We start from the raw sequence: 23,397 nt of genomic DNA, 5'->3' as shown, positions 1-23,397 counted from the left end.
AGTGGTTTCAACTCTACACTTTGTTCTTGACTTGGCATTTGAATTTCCGGTGGATCCGGAGGGGGTACGGTGTTCTCTTCACATTCGTGGGGGCTCCCCACACTTGATCCTTCAATCATACTCTTCTCATCAAGATTAGCATAATGTACTTCAGCCACAACATTGTCAATTAAGTCATACCGGAATATGGAATGATCCTCCGGTGGGTGCCTCATGGGTTTATCAAGACTAAAGCTTACAACTCTTCTGTCAATCTCAAAAGAATAAGTTCCCGAATAGACATCCAATTTAAACTTAGAGGTCCTCAAAAACAGCCTCCCAAGTAAGATAGACGATGTCCTTTCAGATTCACTAGGCGGCATCTCAAGGTTATGAAAATCAATCGGAAATACCAAACCCTTTATGTTTACCAACACATCTTCCGCAATACCCATCACAGTTATTATGCTCTTCTCCGCCAAGACAAACCTAGCCGCCGACCGCTTCAACGGTGGGAGCTTCAATATATGATAAACGGAAAGAGGCATAATACTAACGCATGCACCAAGATCACACATACAATCAATGAATTAGACACCATCTATGGTTCAAGTTACAAAGCAAGGGCCCGGATCACCACACTTTTCCGGTATTGCTCCCATTAAAGCCGAAATAGAACTCCCCAATGGAATAGTTTCTAACTCATAATTTGTTCATGCATAAGTCTTTAAGAAACTTGGAATATTTAGGTAGTTGATGGATAGCATCAAAGAGATGGATAGTTACCTCAACTTTCTTGAACATATCCACCATTTTGGGGTTAAGCTCTACACGTTTCTTGGTCTTCCTTGCCAATGTGGGAAATGGAATTGGTTGAGCAACTTCCTCCAAGACATTCTCATCTTTAGAGACTTCACTCCTTGGTTGAGGGACTTCATCTTCAACTACCTCATGTGCCTCATCATCCTCTTCAATTTCTTTTATCCCCACTACATCCTCATCCTGAGTGACTATCATTGGGCTCGGTGCCTTCGGACTCCTCTCTTGCAATTTGGTTCCGGACCACAAGGTAATGGCATTGAAGCCAACCTTGAGGTTGGGTAGAGGTTGGAAGGGTATAGCACTAGAACTTGAAGCTTGAGGAGTGGAGGTAGAAGGTGGTTCTATGCGGGCTATTGATGGGTGGAAATCAGATTCCACACCAAAACTCACCGACAAGTGTACTGGTCGCATCAAGTAGTAAAACTCACTTAGAGTGAGGTCGATCCCACAGGGATTGATGGATCAAGCAACTTTAGTGAGTGATTAGTCTAGTCAAGCTAACATTGGTTAATTGGATGAAATTGAAGCAACAGAACACAAATTACAGGAATTGTAAAATGCAGAAGGTAAATGGTAGAAGCTTAGAGAGCAAGGAATATAAATTGACAGAATCTTAAATGACAAGAAAGGTAAATTGCATGAAATTTAAAGGGGGCTAGGTGCTGGAAATTAAAGAGGCTGAAAATCAAAGCTCAGGATAATTGCAGGAATTGTAAATTGCAGAAAATGTAAATTAAGCTCACAGCAAACTCAAATGTAAATTGCAGAGGAATTAAATTGCTGGTGCACGAAATTGTGATCATCAATGGCGCCATCAACATGATACGCACAATTGTAATCTCAACTCTTTATCACAACTTCGCACAACTAACCAGCAAGTGCACTTGGTCGTCCAAGTAATAAACCTTACGTGAGTAAGAGTCGATCCCACGGAGATTGTTGGTATGAAGCAAGCTATGGTCATCTTTTAAATCTCAGTCAGGCGGATTCAAATGGTTATGGATGATGAATGATTAAAAGATAAATAAAACATAAAATAAATATAGAGATACTTATGTAATTCATTGGTGAGAATTTCAGATAAGCGTATGAAGATTCTTTGTCCCTCCTGTCTCTCTGCTTTCCTACTGTCTTCATCCAATCCTTCTTACTCCTTTCCATGGCAAGCTGTATGTTGGGCATCACCGTTGTCAGTGGCTACAATCCCGTCCTCTCAGTGAAAATGTTCAACGCACTTTGTCACAGCACGACTATTCATCTGTCGGTTCTCGATCATGTCGGAATAGAATCCAGTGATTCTTTTGCGTCTGTCACTAACGCCCCACAATCACGAGTTTGAAGCTCGTCACAGTCATTCAATCCTTGAATCCTACTCAGAATACCACAAACAAGGTTTAGACCTTCCGGATTCTCAAGAATGCCGCCATCAATTCTAGCTTATACCACGAAGATTCTGATTAAGGAATCCAAGAGATATCCACTCAATCGAAGGTAGAACGGAGGTGGTTGTCAGGCACACGTTCATAGGTGAGAATGATGATGAGTGTCACGGATCATCACATTCATCAAGTTGAAGAACAAGTGATATCTTAGAACAAGAATAAGCTGAATTGAATAGAAGAACAATAGTAATTGCATTGATACTCGAGGTGCAACAGAGCTCCACACCTTAATCTATGGTGTGTAGAAACTCCACCGTTGAAAATACATAAGAACATGGTCTAGGCATGGCCATGAGGCCAGCCCCAAAACATGATCTAAGGTAGCATAGAACTACTCAAAGATTAGACTTCAAATACAATAGCAAAAGGTCCTATTTATAGAGAACTAGTAGCTTAGGGTTTACAAAAATGAGTAAATGACGTAAATATCCACTTCCGGGCCCACTTGGTGTGTGCTTGGGCTGAGAATTTTTAGCATTTTCGTGTAGAGACTTTTCCTGGAGTTAAACGCCAGCTTTTGTGCCAGTTTGGGCGTTTAACTCCCACTTTGGTGCCAGTTCCGGCGTTTAACGCTGGGAATTCTAATGCTGACTTTGAACGCCGGTTTGGGCCATCAAATCTTGGGTAAAGTATAGACTATTATATATTTCTGGAAAGCCCTGGATGTCTACTTTCCAACGCAATTAAGAGCGCGCCAATTGGGCTTTTGTAGCTCCAGAAAATCCACTTCGAGTTCAGGGAGGTCAGAATCCAACAGCATCTGCAGTCCTTTTCAGCCTCTGAATCAGATTTTTGCTCAGGTCCCTCAATTTCAGCCAGAAAATACCTGAAATCACAGAAAAACACACAAACTCATAGTAAAGTCCAGAAAAGTTAATTTTAAATAAAAACTAATAAAAATATAATAAAAACTAACTAAAACATGCTAAAAACATACTAAAAACAATGCCAAAAAGCGTATAAATTATCTGCTCATCACAACACCAAACTTAAATTGTTGCTTGTCCCCAAGCAACTGAAAATAAAATAGGATAAAAAGAAGAGAATATACAATGAATTCCAAAAATATCTATGAAGATCAGTACTAATTAGATGAGCGGGGCTTTTAGCTTTTTGCTTCTGAACAGTTTTGGCATCTCACTTTATCCTTTGAAGTTCAGAATGATTGGCATCTATAGGAACTCAGAATCCAGATAGTGTTACTGACTCTCCTAGTTAAGTATGTTGATTCTTGAACACAGCTACTTTATGAGTCTTGGCCGTGGCCCTAAGCACTTTGTTTTCCAGTATTACCACCGGATACATAAATGCCACAGACACATAACTGGGTGAACCTTTTTAGATTGTGACTCAGCTTTGCTAGAGTCCCCAATGAGAGGTGTCCAGGGTTCTTAAGCACACTCTTCTTTTTGCTTTGGACCTCGACTTTAACCGCTCAGTCTCAAGTTTTTACTTGACACCTTCACGCCACAAGCACATGGTTAGGGACAACTTGTTTTAGCCGCTTAGGCCAGGATTTTATTCCTGTGGGCCCTCCTATCCACTGATGCTCAAAGCCTTGGATCCTTTTTATCACCCTTGCCTTTTGGTTTAAAGGGGTATTGGCTTTTTCTGCTTGCTTTTTCTTTCTTTTTTTTCGCATATATCGTTTTTTTCTGCAAGCTTTTCACTGCTTTTTCTTGCTTCAAGAATCAATTTTATGATTTTTCAGATCATCAGATAACATTTCTCCTTTTCCTTTCATTCTTTCAAGAGCCAACAATTTTAACATTCATAAACAATCAAATTCAAAAATATGCACTGTTCAAGCATTCATTCAGAAAAACAATAGCATTGCCACCACATCAAGATAATTAAATTGTTTTAAAATTTGAAATTCATGCACTTCTTTTTCTTTTTCAATTAAAAACATTTTTCATTTAAGAAAGGTGATGGATTCATAGGACACTTATAGCTTTAAGGCATAGACACTAAGATACTAATGATCATAAGACACAAACATAGATAAACATAAGCATAAAAAATTCGAAAAACAGGAAAGTAAAGAACAAGGAGATTAAAGAACGGGTCTACCTTAGTGATGGCGGCTTGTTCTTCCTCTTGAAGATCTTATGGAGTTCTTGAGCTCCTCAATGTCTCTTCCTTGCGTTTGTTGCTCCTCTCTCATGATTCTTTGATCTTCTCTAATTTCATGGAGGAGGATGGAATGTTCTTGGTGCTCCACCCTTAGTTGTCCCATGTTGGAACTCAATTCTCCTAGGGAGGTGTTGATTTGCTCCCAATATTTTTGTGGGGGAAAGTGCATCTCTTAAGGCATCTCAGGGATTTCATGATGAGGAATTTCCTCATGCTCATGTCCATGAGTGGGATCCCTTGTTTGCTCCATCCTTTTTTTAGTGATGGGCTTGAGGTCATGCCTTCTTAGTTAAACCGGCTTCCCTCTTGAAAGGGACCTCGGGGATCACCTTTTTTTTGGCCACAACTTCATAGAAGTGGTCTTGATGCACCCTTGAAAGGAATTTCTCCATCTCCCATGACTCAGAGGTGGAAGCTTTTGCCTTCCCTTTCCTCTTTCTAGAGGTTTCTCCGGCCTTAGGTGCCATAAATGGTTATGGAAAAACAAAAAGCAACGCTTTTACCACACCAAACTTAGAAGGTTTGCTCATCCTTGAGCAAAAAAAGAAAGAGAAGAGTAGAAGCAGAAGAAAAATGGAGGAGATGGAGGAGGCTTTGTGGTTCGGCCAAGGGGGAGAAGTGGTGTTGAGGTTGTGTGAAAATGAAGGAGTGAAGATGGGTTTATATAGGAGTTGAGAGGGGTGTAGGGTTCGGCTAGTATGGGTGGGTTTGGGAGGGAAAGTGGTTTGAATTTGGATGGTGAGGTAGGTGGGGATCCTGTGGGGTCCACAGATCCTGAGGTGTCAAGGATAGCTCATCCCTGCACCGAGTGGCGTGCAAAAATGCCCTTTCTGCCAATTCTGGCGTTAAACGCCGGGCTGCTGCCCTTTTCTGGCGTTTAACGCCAGCTCCTTTCCCATTCCTGGCATTAAACGCCAGTTTGGTGCGTCTTTCTGGCGTTAAACGCCCAGAATGGTGCCAGACTGGGCGTTAAACGCCCATTTGCTGCCCTTACTGGCGTTTAAACACCAGCAAGCTTTTCCTCCAGGGTGTGCTGTTTTTTTCTCTATTTTTCATTCTGTTTTTGCTTTTTCAATTGTTTTTGTGACTTCACATGATCATCAACCTACAGAAAACATAAAATAACAATGGAAAATAGATAGATATAACATTGGGTTACCTCCCAACAAGCGCTTCTTTAATGTCAGTAGCTTGACAGTGGGCTCTCATGGAGCCTCACAGATGTTCAGAGCAATGTTGAAACCTCCCAACACCAAACTTAGAGTTTGAATGTGGGGGTTCAACACCAAACTTAGAGTTTGGTTGTGGCCTCCCAACACTAAACTTAGAGTTTGACTGTGGGGGCTCTGCTTGACTCTGTTTTGAGAGAAGCTCTTCATGCTTCTTCTCCATGGTTACAGAGGGATATCCTTGAGCCTTAAACACAAGGGATTCTTCATTCACTTGAATGATAAATTCTCCTCTGTCAACATCAATCACAGCCTTTGCTGTGGCTAGGAAGGTTCTGCCAAGGATGATGGATTCATCCATGCACTTCCCAGTCTCTAGGACTATGAAATCAGCAGGGATGTAGTGGTCTCCAACCTTTACCAAGACATCCTCTACAAGTCCATAAGCTTATTTTCTTGAATTGTCTGCCATCTCTAGCGAGATTCTTGCAGCTTGTACCTCAAGGATCCCTAGCTTTTCCATTATAGAGAGAGGCATGAGGTTTACACTTGACCCTAGGTCACACAGAGCCTTCTCAAAGGTCATGGTGTCTATGGTACAAGGTATTGAGAACTTCCCCGGATCCTGTCTCTTTTGAGGTAATCTCTGCCTAGTCAAGTCATCCAGTTCTTTGGTGAGCAAAGGGGGTTCATCCTCCCAAGTCTCATTACCAAATAACTTGTCATTTAGTTTCATGATTGCTCCAAGGTACTTAGCAACTTGCTCTTCAGTGACATCTTCATCCTCTTCAGAGGAGGAATACTCATCAGAGCTCATGAATGGCAGAAGTAAATCCAATGGAATCTCTATGGTCTCAGTGTGAGCCTCAGATTCCCATGGCTCCTCATTAGGGAACTCATTGGAGGCCAGTGGACGTCCATTGAGGTCTTCCTCAGTGGCGATCACTGCCTCTTCCTCCTCTCCAAATTCGGCCATGTTGATTGTGTTTATGGCCTTGCACTCTCCTTTTGGGTTCTCTTCTGTATTGCTTGGAAGAGTACTAGGAGGGAGTTCAGTAACTTTCTTGCTCAGCTGACCCACTTGTGCCTCCAAATTTCTAATAGAGGACCTTGTTTCAGTCATGAAACTCTGAGTGGTTTTAATTAGATCAGAGACCATGGTTGCTAAGTCAGAGTGGTTCTACTTAGAGTTCTCTATCTGCTGCTGAGAAGATGATGGAAAAGGCTTGCCATTGCTAAACCTGTTTCTTCCACCATTGTTGTTGTTGAAGCCTTGTTGAGGCCTCTGTTGGTTCTTCCATGAGATATTTGGATGGTTTCTCCATGAAGGATTGTAGGTGTTTCCATAGGGTTCACCCATGTAATTCACCTCTTCCATTGATGGGTTCTCAGGATCATAGGCTTCTTCTTCAGATGAAGCGTCCTTAGTACTGCCTGGTGCAGCTTGCATTCCAGACAGACTTTGAGAAATCATATTGACTTGCTGAGTCAATATTTTGTTCTAAGCCAATATGGCATTCAGAGTATCAATCTCAAGAACTCCTTTCTTCTGACTTGTCCCATTATTCACAGGATTCCTCTCAGAAGTGTACATGAATTGGTTATTTGCAACCATTTCAATGAGTTCCTGAGCTTCTGAAGGCGTCTTCTTCAGATGAAGAGATCCTCCAGCAGAGCTGTCCAATGACATCTTGGACAGTTCAGACAGACCATCATAGAAGATACCTATGATGCTCCATTCAGAAAGCATGTCAGAAGGACACTTTCTGATCAATTATTTGTATCTTTCCCAAGCTTCATAGAGGGATTCACCTTCCTTCTGTCTGAAGGTTTGGACTTCCACTCTAAGCTTACTCAATTTTTGAGGTGGAAAGAACTTTGCCAAGAAGGCATTGACTAGCTTTTCCCAAGAGTTCAGGCTTTCCTTAGGTTGTGAATCCAACCATATCCTAGCTCCGTCTCTTACAGCAAAAGGGAATAGCATAAGTCTATAGACCTTAGGGTCAACCCCATTGGTCTTGACAGTGTCACAGATTTGTAAGAATTCAGCTAAAAACTGATGAGGATCTTCTAATGGAAGTCCATGAAACTTGCAATTCTGTTGCATCAGAGAAACTAATTGAGGCTTAAGCTCAAAGTTGTTTGCTCCAATGGCAGGGATAGAGATGCTTCTCCCATAGGAGTCGGGAGTAGGTGCAGTAAAGTCACCCAGCACCTTCCTTGCATTGTTGGCATTGTTGTTGTTTTCGGCTGCCATGTCTTCTTCTAGTTTGAAGATTTCTGTTAGGTCCTCTACAGAGAGTTGTGCCTTAGCTTATCTTAGCTTTTGCTTTAAGGTCCTTTCAGGTTCAGGATCAGCCTCAACAAGAATGCCTTTGTCTTTGCTCCTGCTCATATGAAAGAGAAGAGAACAAGAAAGTATGGAATCCTCTATGTCACAATATAGAGATTCCTTGAGGTGTCAGAGGAAAAGAAGAATAGAAGGAGGAGGTAGAAGAATTCGAACTTATCAAGAGAGATAAAATTCGAATTATTGATAATGGAGGAGTGTTAGTCCTTAAATAGAAAGATGTGGGAAGAGGGGAAGAATTAAAGTAAAATATTTTGAAATAATTTTGAAAAATTGAAGAATGATTTTCGAAAATTAGAGTTGGAAAAGAAATCAAGTGATTTTTGAAAAAGATTTTGAAATTAGAAAAAGATATGATTGAAAAAATTAATTTTGAAAAAGATGTAATTGAAAAGATATGTTTGAAAATATATGATTGAAAATCAATTTAGAAAAAGAAAATTTTTAAAATTAAAGTTGATTACTTGACTATCAAGAAATTAAAAGATATGATTCTAAAATTTAAAATTTGATCATTTCTTAATAGGCAAGTAACAACTTGAAAATTTTTGAAGTAAATCTTGAATTGAAGCAAGGATTTTTGAAAATGGTAAAAATAAATATAAAATAGAAAGAAATTGATTTTGAAAGAGATATGATTGAAAAGATATGATTTGAAAAAGATTTAATTTTGAAAAAAAATGAAAACTTGAAAAAAATGTGAATTAAAAACAAAATCTTCCCTCTAGTGTCATCCTGGCGTTAAACGCCCAGAATGGTGCCCATTCTGGCGTTTAACGCCCAAATCTCTACCTTTTTGGGCGTTAAACGCCCAGCCAGGTACCCTGGCTGGCGTTTAAACGCCAGTTTTCCTTCTTCACTGGGCGTTTTGAACGCCCAGCTTTTTCTGTTTGATTCCTCTGTTGAATGTTCTGAATCTTCAATTCTCTGTATTATTGACTTGAAAAGACATAGTTTTGAAAAATATTTTTGAATTTTTTTGATGATGAGAAACAATAAAAATGCAACTAAGATCAAATAAACAATGCATGCAGGACATCAAACTTAAAAATTTTCATATAGGAGACACTAACAAATTGAGAATGCATATGAAAAACAACAAAACACACTAAACAAGAGAATTTAAAGATCAGAGCAAGAAAATCATCAAGAACAACTTGAAGATAAATGAAGACACATGCATGTAATTTTTGAAAAATGCAAGAAAAATAGAAATATGCAATTGACACCAAACTTAAAATTAGACAATAGACTCAAACAAGAAACATAGAATATTTTTGGTTTTATGATTTTAAAATTTTTTGTATTTTTTCGAAAATTGAGTGGAAAAGAAAATAAAGGGGTTCAAAATTTTTAATAAGAGTTCCAGGAATCATTGCAATGCTAGTCTAAGACTCCGGTCCAGGAATTAGACATGGCTTACTAGCCAGCCAAGCTTTTAATGAAAGCTCCGGTCCAAAACACTAGACATGGCCAATGGCCAGCCAAGCTTTAGCAGATCATTGCTTTCAACAGCAAAATTGATAGAAATCAACAAGCTCTTGTGATGATAAGTTGAAACCTCGGTCCAAAAGATTAGACATGGCTTCTCAGCCAGCCAGACTTCAACAAATCATCATGAAACTCTAGAATTCATTCTTAAAAACTCTGAAGAACAAAATAGAAAATCTTTTCGTATTTTTGAAAAAAATTTTTCGAAAAAATAAAAAGGAAAAGTACCTAATCTAAGCAAAAAGATGAACCGTCAGTTGTCCAAACTCGAACAATCCCCGGCAACGGCACCAAAAACTTGGTGCACGAAAATGTGATCATCAATGGCTCCATCAACATGGTACGCACAATTGTAATCTCAACTCTTTATCACAACTTCGCACAACTAACCAGCAAGTGCACTGGGTCGTCCAAGTAATAAACCTTACGTGAGTAAGGGTCGATCCCACGGAGATTGTTGGTATGAAGCAAGCTATGGTCATCTTGTAAATCTCAGTCAGGCAGATTCAAATGGTTATGGATGATGAATGATTAAAAGATAAATAAAACATAAAATAAAGATAGAGATACTTATGTAATTCATTGGTGAGAATTTCAGATAAGCGTATGAAGATGCTTTGTCCCTCCCGTCTCTCTGCTTTCCTACTGTCTTCATCCAATCCTTCTTACTCCTTTCCATGGCAAACTGTATGTTGGGCATCACCGTTGTCAGTTGCTACAATCCCGTCCTCTCAGTGAAAATGTTCAACGCACTCTGTCACAGCACGGCTATTCATCTGTCGGTTCTCGATCATGTCGGAATAGAATCCAGTGATTCTTTTGCGTCTGTCACTAACGCCCCACAATCACGAGTTTGAAGCTCGTCACAGTCATTCAATCCTTGAATCCTACTCAGAATACCACAGACAAGGTTTAGACCTTCCGGATTCTCAAGAATGCCGCCATCAATTCTAGCTTATACCACGAAGATTCTGATTAAGGAATCCAAGAGATATCCACTCAATCGAAGGTAGAACGGAGGTGGTTGTCAGGCACACGTTCATAGGTGAGAATGATGATGAGTGTCACGGATCATCACATTCATCAAGTTGAAGAACAATTGATATCTTAGAACAAGAATAAGCTGAATTGAATAGAAGAACAATAGTAATTGCATTGATACTCGAGGTGCAGCAGAGCTCCACACCTTAATCTATGGTGTGTAGAAACTCTACCGTTGAAAATACATAAGAACATGGTCTAGGCATGGCCATGAGGCCAGCCCCAAAACGTGATCTAAGGTAGCATAGAACTACTCATGATTAGACTTCAAATACAATAGCAAAAGGTCCTATTTATAGAGAACTAGTAGCTTAGGGTTTACAAAAATGAGTAAATGACGTAAATATCCACTTCCGGGCCCACTTGGTGTGTGCTTGGGTTGAGCATTGAAGCATTTTCGTGTAGAGACTTTTCCTGGAGTTAAACGCCAGCTTTTGTGCAAGTTTGGGCGTTTAACTCCCACTTTGGTGCCAGTTCCGGCGTTTAACACTGGGAATTCTGATGCTGACTTTGAACGCCGATTTGGGCCATCAAATCTTGCGCAAAGTATGAACTATTATATATTGCTGGAAAGCCCTGGATGTCTACTTTCCAATGCAATTGAGAGCGTGCCAATTGGGCTTTTGTAGCTCTAGAAAATCCACTTCGAGTGCAGGGAGGTAAGAATTCAACAGCATCTGCAGTCCTTTTCATCCTCTGAATCAGATTTTTGCTCAGGTCCCTCAATTTCAGCCAGAAAATACCTGAAATCACAGAAAAAAACACAAACTCATAGTAAAGTCTAGAAAAGTGAATTTTAAATAAAAACTAATAAAAATATAATAAAAACTAACTAAAACATGCTAAAAATATACTTAAAATAATGCCAAAAAGCGTATAAATTATCTGCTCATCAATTGCATAAAAGTAAATTGAGAGCAATAGAAACAAAAAGAAATGGGAACAGAAGATTAAAATCAAGCTCAATGTAACTGAATTGTAAAATTACAGAAGAGGGAAATTGGAGTAGAAGATTGCAGGAATTGAATTTTGCATAAACTGAATTCAAGATTTAAAAATAGAAAGTGCAGAAAAATTAAAAGTGTTTCAAAGAAGATTTTCTATTCTATCCTACTCCTAATGCTCTCTAGCAGAGCCAGCCTCCTTTTTTCTAAAATGGAACAGATGCCTTTATATAGGCATTTTACAAAATAAAAAATGAAATTGAAATTGAAAACAAATTACAATTAAATGAAATTCCTAATCTAGCTTGTTCTTGTGCCTTTGAGTGATGATATGGGCTTTGCTTGCTTCAGATTTGAAGAGAGATGGGTCCGGTTGGCCATGGTTCAATTGGTTTGGAGCATGGGTCAAGGTTGCTTGGTTCAAGTTGGTTTGAGGCATGGGGCAGCTCCCAGTGAAGCGCTCAGTTAAGTAATGCAACGTAGCGCTACTTGAAACATTGCCTAGCGCTCACTTATTGAGCGCTCAGTTCACTCATTGAGTGCTACCTAATGCATAGGATGGCCTACCAAGTGTGAAAGTCACGAAAAAGTTAAAAGAAGTAACGTAGCACTACACATGATGCCTTGGTTCCCTTCTTCGATCCTTGGTTGCTTCATTTTGTGAGCGCTATGCTTGATTTTTGGGCCTTAAAGATGTCTTTCACTTGTGCTTCAATTTCATGCCAAATATGGATTGCTATATATCGTTGGAAAGCTCTAAATGTCAGCTTTCCAACGCAACTAGAAGCACATCAAATGGACATCTATAGCTCAAGTTATGGCCCTTTGAAGGAGGCATGGTCATGCTGTCACAAGGCTAGAAAAAAACCCGAAAAAGTTAACAATTTTAACGTAGCGCTCCCTGTAATTGAGCGCTAGCCTTTGTTTCCTTCATTCATGGTCATGGCCCTTTTAAAAGCGTGGCCTAAGGCATCAAAGTGTGCTCTAACTTCAAAGTGTGCTCTAAAACTCTTTTTTTCTCCTTTTTAGCTTATTTTGTGCTTTTTTGCTTCTTTTTCTTCTTATTTCCTACAAAGTTTATCAAATCAAAAGATCAGAGAAATATACCATTTAAGCACAAATGAATGTAATATTTAAGCACTAATTATCAATTTCTTGTATGAAAAAGTATAGAAAAATATGACATGATGACATGTCATCACAACACCAAACTTAAACCTTGCTTGTCCCCAAGCAAGAAAAGAATCATGCAATAAAGATTGACTATCCAAGGTATGAAGAATAGCAATTCAATATTCATGGTTAGCTAGTTTTCTATGTATGCTACAATCACAAAAGAGATATAAATGATTGATGCTTCTATCTAGCTCAATTTATGAAATCTTTTCCTTATAATTCTCCCTTGAAACAAGCTTTTGGTTTTCTTATTAGCTTCTCCTTTTGGGTGCTTTGCCCCATGAGTTGATAACAAAGCTACGACTCTAAATGCTTTGTTTTCAAGTATTACCACTTGATACACAAGCACACAAGCATTTGAATTAGAGGACTTCATTAAGCTCAATTTTTCTTTTCTTGACTCTCTAATCATTGATGCTCAGAGCCTTGAGCTTTGAGGGAGTGCATTTGCACTTGAGCCTAGCTTTGACTTCTAAGTGTTTTGTTTTCAAGCTTTTTGCTTGATACATAAACACCATAAGTACTTAACAAATGAATTGTCATTGGTACTCAGAGCCTTCAGCTTTCTCATTCTTTCCCTTTTTCTTTTCTTGCTTTAATTGTATTTGCTTTTTCAAGGTTTTCATGATTTCCAAAGATTTCACAAAATGTTCTAGATGAAAACTTTAATTAAATAAAATCTAATGTAATTGAGCAACAGTTAACCATACTAGCCTTCCAATACTTGTATGCACATGCTAAATTCTTCTTTAATAACCTTGTTTGTTTATGATCATGATACTTTACTGCTTTGAACTTTACAAAACTCAAGTTGGTAGTTATAGTGGCACAGCAACATGTTACAAATCAAAATTCAGGCTATGCTTATTCATACCACACATGCATACAGAGAAGATAAAGACAACCATGCAATTTAAAGTGCTGGAAACAAATGAGAGGAGAAGGAACTTTACAACCTTGTAATTCATCTTCTCTACTATTATCCTTTTCCTTCAATTCTTCCCTTTTCCTTGCCAAACTCAGAATGCTTACTCATCCTCAAGCAACACTTAGAACAATGGCTATGGGGCTAAGATGAATCATGAATGTCTCATACAATGAAATGTTAGTAGTACATGTGTTTTAAGCAAGCAAAATAATCATCAAGACACAGGAGACAGAGACATTGTGATTGCAAACATAAAAGAGTGTTCATGATACATTGCATAAAAATATAAGTGGCATACCAAACTTAGTATGACACTCTCACTTGGAATTGATGCAAGTGTCCAGTATTGATTGGAAACAAATTTTGTTGCATAGCAACACCAAACTTAGAATGCAACCACATGTCAGTTTATTTGAACTAAAACTAAACACAAGGAACTGTTGTATGTTAAATACAATCACCAAGCCAAGAATCTGTCATGAATAAGGATCTCTTGGTGATGTATTAACAAAAATAGCTAATAAAAGAAAGCATTAAAAACAAAGAAATGACTAAAACAAAGAGAAAACTAAAATTGTCTAACTAAAAGAAAGATAACACTACAAAGGGCATTATGATTATGCAGACAAGTGGTGTTGCTTAATGAATTGCATAGAAAATAAGTGGCACACCAAACTTAGAATCTTAGTGTGACATTTTCAATTCAGATTTGATGCAATCATCCATAGGGATTAAAAATAAATTGTTGCAGGGCAACATCAAACTTAGAATGTAATCATATGCCAATTTATTGAAATTTAAACACAGCAAAGAAAGAAAATAAACCAAGCAGATAAATGAAATGTTACCTAAGGTTGGGTTACCTCCCAACAAGCGCTCTTTTAATGTCATTAGCTTGACATGTTGTTCTTCACTTTCTTCCTCTTCTTCCAGTTTGTTAAGAGGAATGACCTCAAGGGGGAGAAATGTACTAGCTAGTGTCCCCTTTCTTGGTCTCTTCTCAGCAAGCTTCCTTTTGTAAATGGCTTGATTGAGCTTGCTTGCTGAATCAGGGATAGGATTGGTGCTCTTTTTAGTTGCCTTCACTTCTTTGGATTCAAGATTTAGTTGCTGTGTGCTTATTGGAATTTTATCTTCATCCAGAGCCTTTTGAATTGGTGGCTCAATGAGCTCTTCCTTCATGTACTTCTCTGCCTCACTTGAGTGTGAATTTTCTTGACTGACTTCCTCACTTTCTTGTTCTTCCACTTCCTCTTTTGCACTCAACATTTGACTTAATAGCACTTTCATGGAGGAGGTCTGTTGTTCTTCCCAAGATTTCTTTATCTCCTCTTTATATCTTTTAATCACAGGTTCAAACGCTGAAAATTTTTAGTTCAGGGAAGTTTGTGAGGATTGTGAGTTTTCATGTTCCTTTGTCATCTCAAGTGGCTTCTGTGGATATGCAATTTCTGGTTCAAATGCCTCCTCCAACTCATTCTTCATTAACATTTTGCTTGACACAGGGGCCTCTTCATCTTCCTTCTCCACTTCTTCCTTTTTATCCACCAATTGATCTTCACCTTCCTTGCTTAGCAATTCTCTGTTTCTTCTTTCTTGCTCCAAATATCCATTCATTTTATTGTAGAGGGTTTTTTGCCTTTTCCATGATTGTTCTTATTGATGCCAGGGCATTTTGGCCAGTTTCATTGACCTTTTCTTTACTGTTTTTAGGGTAGTTTCATGCATTTTCTTAGAAAATAAGCTAGTTTTTGGTAGATATTCACTTACATCTTGATTCAAGCATACATTGTGCACTTTACATGATTTCATGAGGATTTTGCATGAATTTGATGACAAATTGGACGTTGTATTTCCCATGACTTGGACTAGAACTTTGATGCACTCTATTACTTGATTTCAGGACAAAGGAAGCAAGGAAGAACCACGTTAGCAGCCACGTTAATCTAATTAACGTAACTCCTAATGTGGAATGGGAGTAACTTGCAAAGTTAATGAGAAAAGTAATCGCCAATAACGCTCTCGAAGCCATCATTACCCACGTTAAGAGTCACGTTAACTAAGTTAACGTGAACTCTAATGTGGAGGAAAGGAAATGGAGCCAACGTTAGTGACACTTACCTTTGTCACTAACGTTGGACCAAGCTCATAAGTGGCCACGTTAAGAGCCACGTTAACTTAGTTAACGTGGCCTCTAACGTTAAGAAGTAAAGGGGAAGCCAACGTTAGTGACATTCAACTTTGTCACTAACGTTGGCCAAGTCACAATAAGCCACGTTAACTTCCACGTTAACCTAGTTAACGTGGAATCTAACGTGAAGAAAGTAGGTGATCGACAACGTTAGTGACACCAAACATTGTCACTAACGTTGGATTAACCCACACAAGCCCCAATAAGCCACGTTAACTCCCACGTTAACCTAGTTAACGTGGAAGCTAACATGAAGAACGAAGGTGATCGCCAACGTTAGTGACACCTAACATTGTCACTAACGTTGGAAGGAGCCCACACAAGCCACAATGAGCCACGTTAACTCCCATGTTAACTTAGTTAACGTGGAAGCTAACGTGAGGAGGAGAGATGATGAGCCAAAGTTAGTGACATTCACCTTTGTCACTAACGTTGGAGATGGCTAGCACAGCCACATTAAAGGCCACGTTAACCTAGTTAATGTGGACTCTAACGTGGGAGCTAGGGGCACATTGGAACGTTAGTGACAAAGGTAAGTATCACTAACATTCTCGAAGGTTGGCAAGCCTACGTTAAGGAGCCACGTTAACTAAAGTTAACGTGGACTCTAACGTAGGGAAGGAGGAGACTTCTCAACGTTATTGGGAAAGGTAAGTCCCAATAACGTGTGCGAAGGACAAAGAGGCAACGTTAGTAACAACGTTTGTGCCACTAATGTTGGAGTTAACATGGCTCTTACTTTGGTGAGGAACGTTAGTGAAAAAGGTAATTGTCACTAACGTTCGCGAACCCACATTTCCACTTAAACATTAACACCACTAATGTCCTGAGCTAAAGTCTCTGCCCACTTCACACTTTCTCTCTGCAAGTAAAACTAGGCCCAATGAAGAAGATAACTGCTTCAAACTCAAAATCCAAAGGCCCATACCCAAGACTTGAAGAGCCAACTAGAAGATCAGAAGAGTAGTATATATAGGAGTAGCTTTGAATTAAAAGGGAGTTGGAAAATATAGGGAGCCTCTTGGCATAGAACTACTCTCTGTATTTTACTTTCTCTAAACTTCTAGTTTCATCATGTATTCTCCATCTTTGTTTTTATTTTCCAGAGCTATGAACAACTAAACCCCTTTCATTGGGTTAGGGAGCTCTGTTGTAATTTGATGGATCAATACTAGTTTTCATTATTCTTCTTCTATCTTTTCTCTTGATTTTACTTGAAAGCTTTCGATCTTCATCCAATTGGGTAGTTATCATGGAAATAAAGCTATTTAAACTTGGATCTATTCTGAACCTTGAAAGAGGAATGAAGAGATCATGCTAGAAATGCTTTCTCATGCTGGACCAAATTGGGTTTGGATGGATATGTGACTATAATCCTCTCAACACTTGATTTGGGAAATGCATGTGGTATAATCAGTGACCATACTTCATCTCTTCTCATGAGCAATTGACTAAGGAATTGGCTATTGATCAAGATTTGAGAGATTGACTTACAAGGAATTGTAATTCCATCACTTAAGATTGCCAAGGAGATCAATAAGTGCATTGATTGAGGAAAAGATGAAAATGAAATTGATCCGGAGAATGCAACATCTCCTGAGCCCAATGAACTCCCCATTTCTGATCTTACCCATTCTCTTTAATTTCTGTCATTTACTTTTATGAGCAATTACCCCATTCCCATTTAAGATTCTGCAATTTACTTTCCGTCATCTACATTCATCTCTTTATTTCTAGCATTTACTTTTCTGTTATTTACTTTCCCGCCATTTAATTTTCTGCAATTCTCAACCCAAATTCTGATTCACTCAACTAGAACATTCCTATAATTAAAGTTGCTTAATCAATCAATCCCTGTGGGATTCGACCTCACTCTATTGTGAGTTTTTACTTGACGACAAATTCGGTACACTTACCGAAGGAAATTTGTTATGAGACAAGTTTTCCGTGCATCAAGTTTATGGCGCCGTTGCCGAGGATTGATTGTGCATCAACAATGATTAAATTGGAAGATAACTAGATTGAGCATTTTTGTTTTGTTTGATTTAATTTTCTGTTTGAGTAATTTACTTTCAGTTTTAGTTAATTTCTTCCCTTCCTCCTACTTTTTCGTTTTTAGTTATTTACCATTCATTTCACTAACCCACTAACTATTTGATATATTGCATCACTGACACTAACAGTCATTCTGACAGAAATACTTTCTACATCTATTTTCATTGCTTGTACTTGTTAGTTGTATGACAGGGAGAAGAAGTGGGGCTTCAACTTCCTTTAATTCTGAACCTGAGAGGACCTTCTTTAGATTAAGGAGGGAAGCAAGAGGAAAAAGAGTAGTTGGTGCTGAGGAAGAGGAGGAATACTTTGAACCAAGCATGGAAGAAAACATGGAAAACCATCATGAAGAAGAGGCTCACAACCATGGCGGAGGAGGTCGAGCAAATCATGCTGGGGAGGATAGAAGAGTTTTAGGCTCTTACATCAATCCAAACCCAGGAAACTGTGGAAGTAGCATTCAAAAGCCAACCATCCATGCCAACAATTTTGAACTAAAACCACAGCTCATCACCCTTATTCAGAACAACTGTTCCTTCGGAGGAGGTGTCCAAGAAGACTGATGAGCGGATAATTTATACGCTTTTTGGCATTGTTTTTAGTAGAATCTAGTTACTTTTAGGGATGTTTTCATTAGTTTTTATGTTAAATTCACATTTTTGGACTTTACTATGAGTTTGTGTGTTTTTCTGTGATTTCAGGTATTTTCTGGCTGAAATTGAGGGACTTGAGCAAAAATCAGATTCAGAGGTTGAAGAAGGACTGCTGATGCTGTTGGATTCTGACCTCCCTGCACTCAAAATGGATTTTCTGGAGCTACAAAACTCAAAATGGCGCGCTTCCAATTGAGTTGGAAAGTAGACATCCAGGGCTTTCCAGCAATATATAATAGTCCATACTTGGCTCAAGTTTAGACGATGCAAACTGGCGTTCAACACCAGCACTCTGCCCAATTCTGGCGTCCAGCGCCAGAAACAAGTTGCAAAGTGGAGTTCAACGCCCAAAATGGCACAAAAGCTGGCGTTCAACTCCAAGAATGACCTCTCCACGTGTAGACTTCAAGCTCAGCCCAAGCACACACCAAGTGGGTCCCGGAAGTGGATTTATGCATCAATTACTTACTTCTGTAAACCCTAGTAGCTAGTTTATTATAAATAGGACTTTTTACTATTGTATTAGACATCTTTGGATTATAAACCCTATTGATCACGTATGGGAGGCTGGCCACTCAGCCATGCCTACCCTCTATTCACTTATGTATTTTCATACGGTAGAGTTTCTGCACTCCATAGAATAAGGTGTGGAGCTCTGCTGTTCCTCAAAGATTAATGCAAAGTACTACTGTTTTTCTATTCAATTCAACTTATTCCTCTTCTAAGATATTCATTCGCACTTCAACCTGAATGTGATGAACGTGACAATCATCATCATTCCCCATGAACACGTGCCTGACAACCACTTCCGTTCTACCTTCGATTGAATGATTATCTCTTAGATCTCTTAATCAGAATCTTCGTGGTGTAAGCTAGATTGATGGCGGCATTCATGAGAATCCGGAAAGTCTAAACCTTGTCTGTGGTATTCCGAGTAGGATTCAGGGATTGAATAACTGTGACGAGCTTCAAACTCGCGAGTGCTGGGCGTAGTGACAGACGCAAAAGGAGGGTGAATCCTATTCCAGCATGATCGAGAACCTCAGATGATTAGCCGTGCTGTGACAGAGTATTTGGACCATTTTCACAAGAGGATGGGATGTAACCATTGACAACGGTGATGCCCTTGCATAAAGCCAGCCATGGAAAGGAGTAAGACTGATTGGATGAAGACAGCGGGAAAGCAGAGATTCAGAGGAACGAAAGCATCTCTACACGCTTATCTGAAATTCTCACCAATGAATTACATAAGTATTTCTATCCTTATTTTATTATATTATTTTCGAAAACTCCATAACTATTTTATATCCTCCTGACTGAGATTTACAAGGTGATCATAGCTTGCTTCATACCAACAATCTCCGTGGGATCGACCCTTACTCACATAAGGTTTATTACTTGGACAACCCAGTGCACTTGCTGGTTAGTTGTATCAAAGTTGTGACAAATTATGAATTGAGACTAGAGCACCAAGTTTTTGGAGCCATTACCAGAGATCACAATTTCGTGCACAAAGTTTTTGGCGCCGTTGCCGGGGATTGTTCGAGTTTAGACAACTGACGGTTCATCTTGTTGCTCAGGTTGGGTAACTTTCTTTTCGTTTTCTTTTCAAAAAAATTTTTCAAAAATCTTTCAAAAATTTCTCATATGTTTTCGAAAAAAAAAAATAAATGTTTTCAAAAATATATTTTTCTTCAAAATTTTTTAGAATGAATTCTAGTGTTTCATGAAGCATGTTGAAGCCTGGCTGGCTGTAAAGCCATGTCTAATTCCTCTGTAGGGCATGTTAGGCGTGTCATGTCTAAGTTACATACTAAAGCCTGGCTAGCTATTAAGCCATGCCTTACCCTTTGATTGGAGCTTTAGACTAAAGAGCATAAGATTCCTGGAATTCATATTAAAAATTTTGGAAGCCTTATTTTTTTCTTTTTCAAAATGATTTTCGAAAAAAAAATTTTTTTAAAGAAAATACAAAAAAAATCATAAAATCATAAAAATCAGAAATATTTTTCATGTTTCTTGTTTGAGTCATGTGTCATGTTATAAGTTTGGTGTCAATTGCATATTCATTTTGTATTTTTCGAAAATTCATGCATTCATGGTGTTCTTCATGATCTTCAAGTTATTCTTGGTAAGTCTTCTTGTTTGATCTTGATGTTTTCTTGTTTTGTGTTGTATGGTGTTTTTCATATGCATTCTTGCATCCATAGAGTCTAAGCATCAAAGATTTCTAAGTTTGGTGTCTTGCATGTTTTCCTTGCATTAAAAATTTTTCAAAAATATGTTCTTGGTGTTCATCTTGACATTCATAGCATTCTTGCATGCATTCATTGTTTTGATCTAAAAATTTCATGCATTGCATCATTTCCATGTTTTTCTCTCTCATCATAAAAATTCAAAAAATCAAAAAAATATCTTACCCTTTTTCTCTCTTAAAATTTCAAAAATTAGATTTGACTTTCTCAAAAATTTTTAAAATCTAGTTATTTTTATGAGTCAAATCAAATTTTCAATTTAAAAATCTTATCTTTTTCAAAAATCAAATCTTTTTCATTTTTCTTAGTTATTTTCAAAAATTCTAAAAATATTTTTCAAAAATCTTTTTCTTATTTTTATATCAAATTTTCGAAAATAACAATAACAATTAATGTTTTGATTCAAAAATTTCAAGTTTGTTACTTGCTTGTTAAGAAAGATTCAAACTTTGAGTTCTAGAATCATATCTTGTGATTTCTTGTGAATCAAGTCATTAATTGTGATTTTAAAAATCAAATCTTTTTCAAAACTAATTTCAATCATATCTTTTCAAAAATATCGTCTTATTTTGTTTTTTTTTTTAAAAAATTTGATTTCAAAATATCTTTTCTAACTTCTTATCTTCTTATCTTTTCAAAATTTGTTTCAACTAACTAACTAACATTTTGTTTGTTTCTTATCTTTTTCAAAACTACCTAACTAACTCTCTCTCTCTAATTTTTGAAAATATCTTCCCTCTTTTTCAAAAATTCTTTTTAATTAACTAATTATTTTAATTTTTGATTTCAATTTTCGAAAACTACTAACCTTTTTCAAAAACTATTTTCAAAAATCACTAACTCTTTTTCAAAAAAATTATTTTCGAAATTTTCCCTCTCTCATCTTATTCTATTTATTTATTCATCCACTAACATCTCCTCCTCTCACCAAAAAAAATCCGAACTCCCTCTCTCTCTCTCTCTAAGTTCAGATTTTCTTCTTCTTTTCTTCTACTCACAGAAGGACCTCTATACTGTGGTATAAAGGATCCCTATTATTATTATTTTTTTTTCTGTGCCCTCTTCTTTGTCATATGAGCAGGAGCAAGGACAAGAATATTCTTGTTGAAGCAGATCCAGAACCTGAAAGGACTCTGAAGAGAAAACTAAGAGAAGCTAAATTACAGCAATCCAGAGAGAACCTTTCAGAAATTTTCGAACAGGAAGAGGAGATGGTAGCCGAAAATAATAATAATGCAAGGAGAATGCTTGGTGACTTTACTGCACCAAATTCCAATTTACATGGAAGAAGCATCTCCATTCCTGCTATTGGAGCAAACAATTTTGAGCTGAAACCTCAACTAGTTTCTCTGATGCAGCAGAACTGCAAGTTTCATGGACTTCCATCTGAAGATCCTTTTCAGTTCTTAACTGAATTCTTGCAGATCTGTGATACTGTTAAGAGTAATGGAGTAGATCCTGAAGTCTACAGGCTCATGCTTTTCCCTTTTGCTGTAAGAGACAGAGCTAGAGTGTGGTTGAACTCTCAACCCAAAGACAGCCTGAACTCTTGGGATAAGCTGGTCATGGCTTTCTTAGCCAAGTTCTTTCCTCCTCAAAAGCTGAGCAAGCTTAGAGTGGATGTTCAAACCTTCAGACAGAAGGAAGGTGAATCCCTCTATGAAGCTTGGGAAAGATACAAGCAGCTGGCCAAAAAGTGTCTTTCTGACATGCTTTCAGAATGGACCATCCTGGATATATTCTATGATGGTTTATCTGAGCTATCAAAGATGTCATTGGATACTTCTGCAGGTGGATCCATTCACCTAAAGAAAACGCCTGTAGAAGCTCAAGAACTCATTGACATGGTTGCTAATAACCAGTTCATGTACACTTCTGAGAGGAATCCTGTGATTAATGGGACGCCTATGAAGAAGGGAGTTCTTGAAATTGATACTCTGAATGCCATATTGGCTCAGAACAAAATATTGACTCAGCAAGTCAATATGATTTCTCAGAGTCTGAATGGAATGCAAGCTGCATCCAACAGTACTCAAGAGGCATCTTTTGAAGAAGAAGCTTATGATCCTGAGAACCCTGCAATAGCAGAGGTGAATTACTTAGGTGAACCTTATGGAAACACCTATAATCCATCATGGAGAAATCATCCAAATCTCTCATGGAAGGATCAACAAAAGCCTCAACAAGGCTTTAATAATGGTAGAAGATACAGGTTTAGCAATAGCAAGCATTTTCCATCATCCACTCAGCAACAGACAGAGAACTCTGAACAAAATACCTCTAAATTAGCAAACTTAGTCTCTGATCTGTCCAAGGCCACTGTAAGTTTCATGAATGAAACAAGGTCTTCCATTAGAAATTTGGAAGCACAAGTAGGCCAGCTGAGTAAAAGGATCACTGAAATCCCTCCTAGTACTCTCCCAAGCAATACAGAAGAAAATCCAAAAAGAGAGTGCAAGGCCATTAATTAATTACCATGGCTGAACCTGTAAGAGAAGAGGAGGACGTAAATCCCAAGGAGAAAGACCTCCTGGGACGTCCAGTGACCAATAAGGAGTTTCCCTTTGAGGAACCAAAGGAATCTGAGGCTCATCTAGAGACCATAGAGATTCCATTAAACCTCCTTATGCCATTCATGAGCTCTGATGAGTATTCCTCTTCTGAAGAGAATGAGGATGTTACTGAAGAGCAAGCTGCCAAGTTTCTTGGTGCAATCATGAAGCTGAATGCCAAATTATTTGGTATTGAGACTTGGGAAGATGAAC

At 38.2% G+C, this 23,397-nt stretch overlaps 1 non-coding gene across 1 annotated transcript; it reads left to right on the top strand.

The window, feature by feature from the left end:
* The first annotated feature begins 7,292 nt into the window (after positions 1-7,292).
* Positions 7,293-7,400, top strand: LOC112724925 (small nucleolar RNA R71). The gene has a single exon (XR_003164064.1). It is a non-coding gene; the product is annotated as a small nucleolar RNA R71 (small nucleolar RNA).
* The last annotated feature ends 15,997 nt before the right edge of the window (positions 7,401-23,397 follow it).

The sequence above is a fragment of the Arachis hypogaea genome, chromosome 11 (assembly GCF_003086295.3).
Source record: "Arachis hypogaea cultivar Tifrunner chromosome 11, arahy.Tifrunner.gnm2.J5K5, whole genome shotgun sequence".
NCBI classification, from domain to species: Eukaryota; Viridiplantae; Streptophyta; class Magnoliopsida; order Fabales; family Fabaceae; genus Arachis; species Arachis hypogaea.
This window is presented reverse-complemented; position numbering and strand designations above follow the sequence as displayed.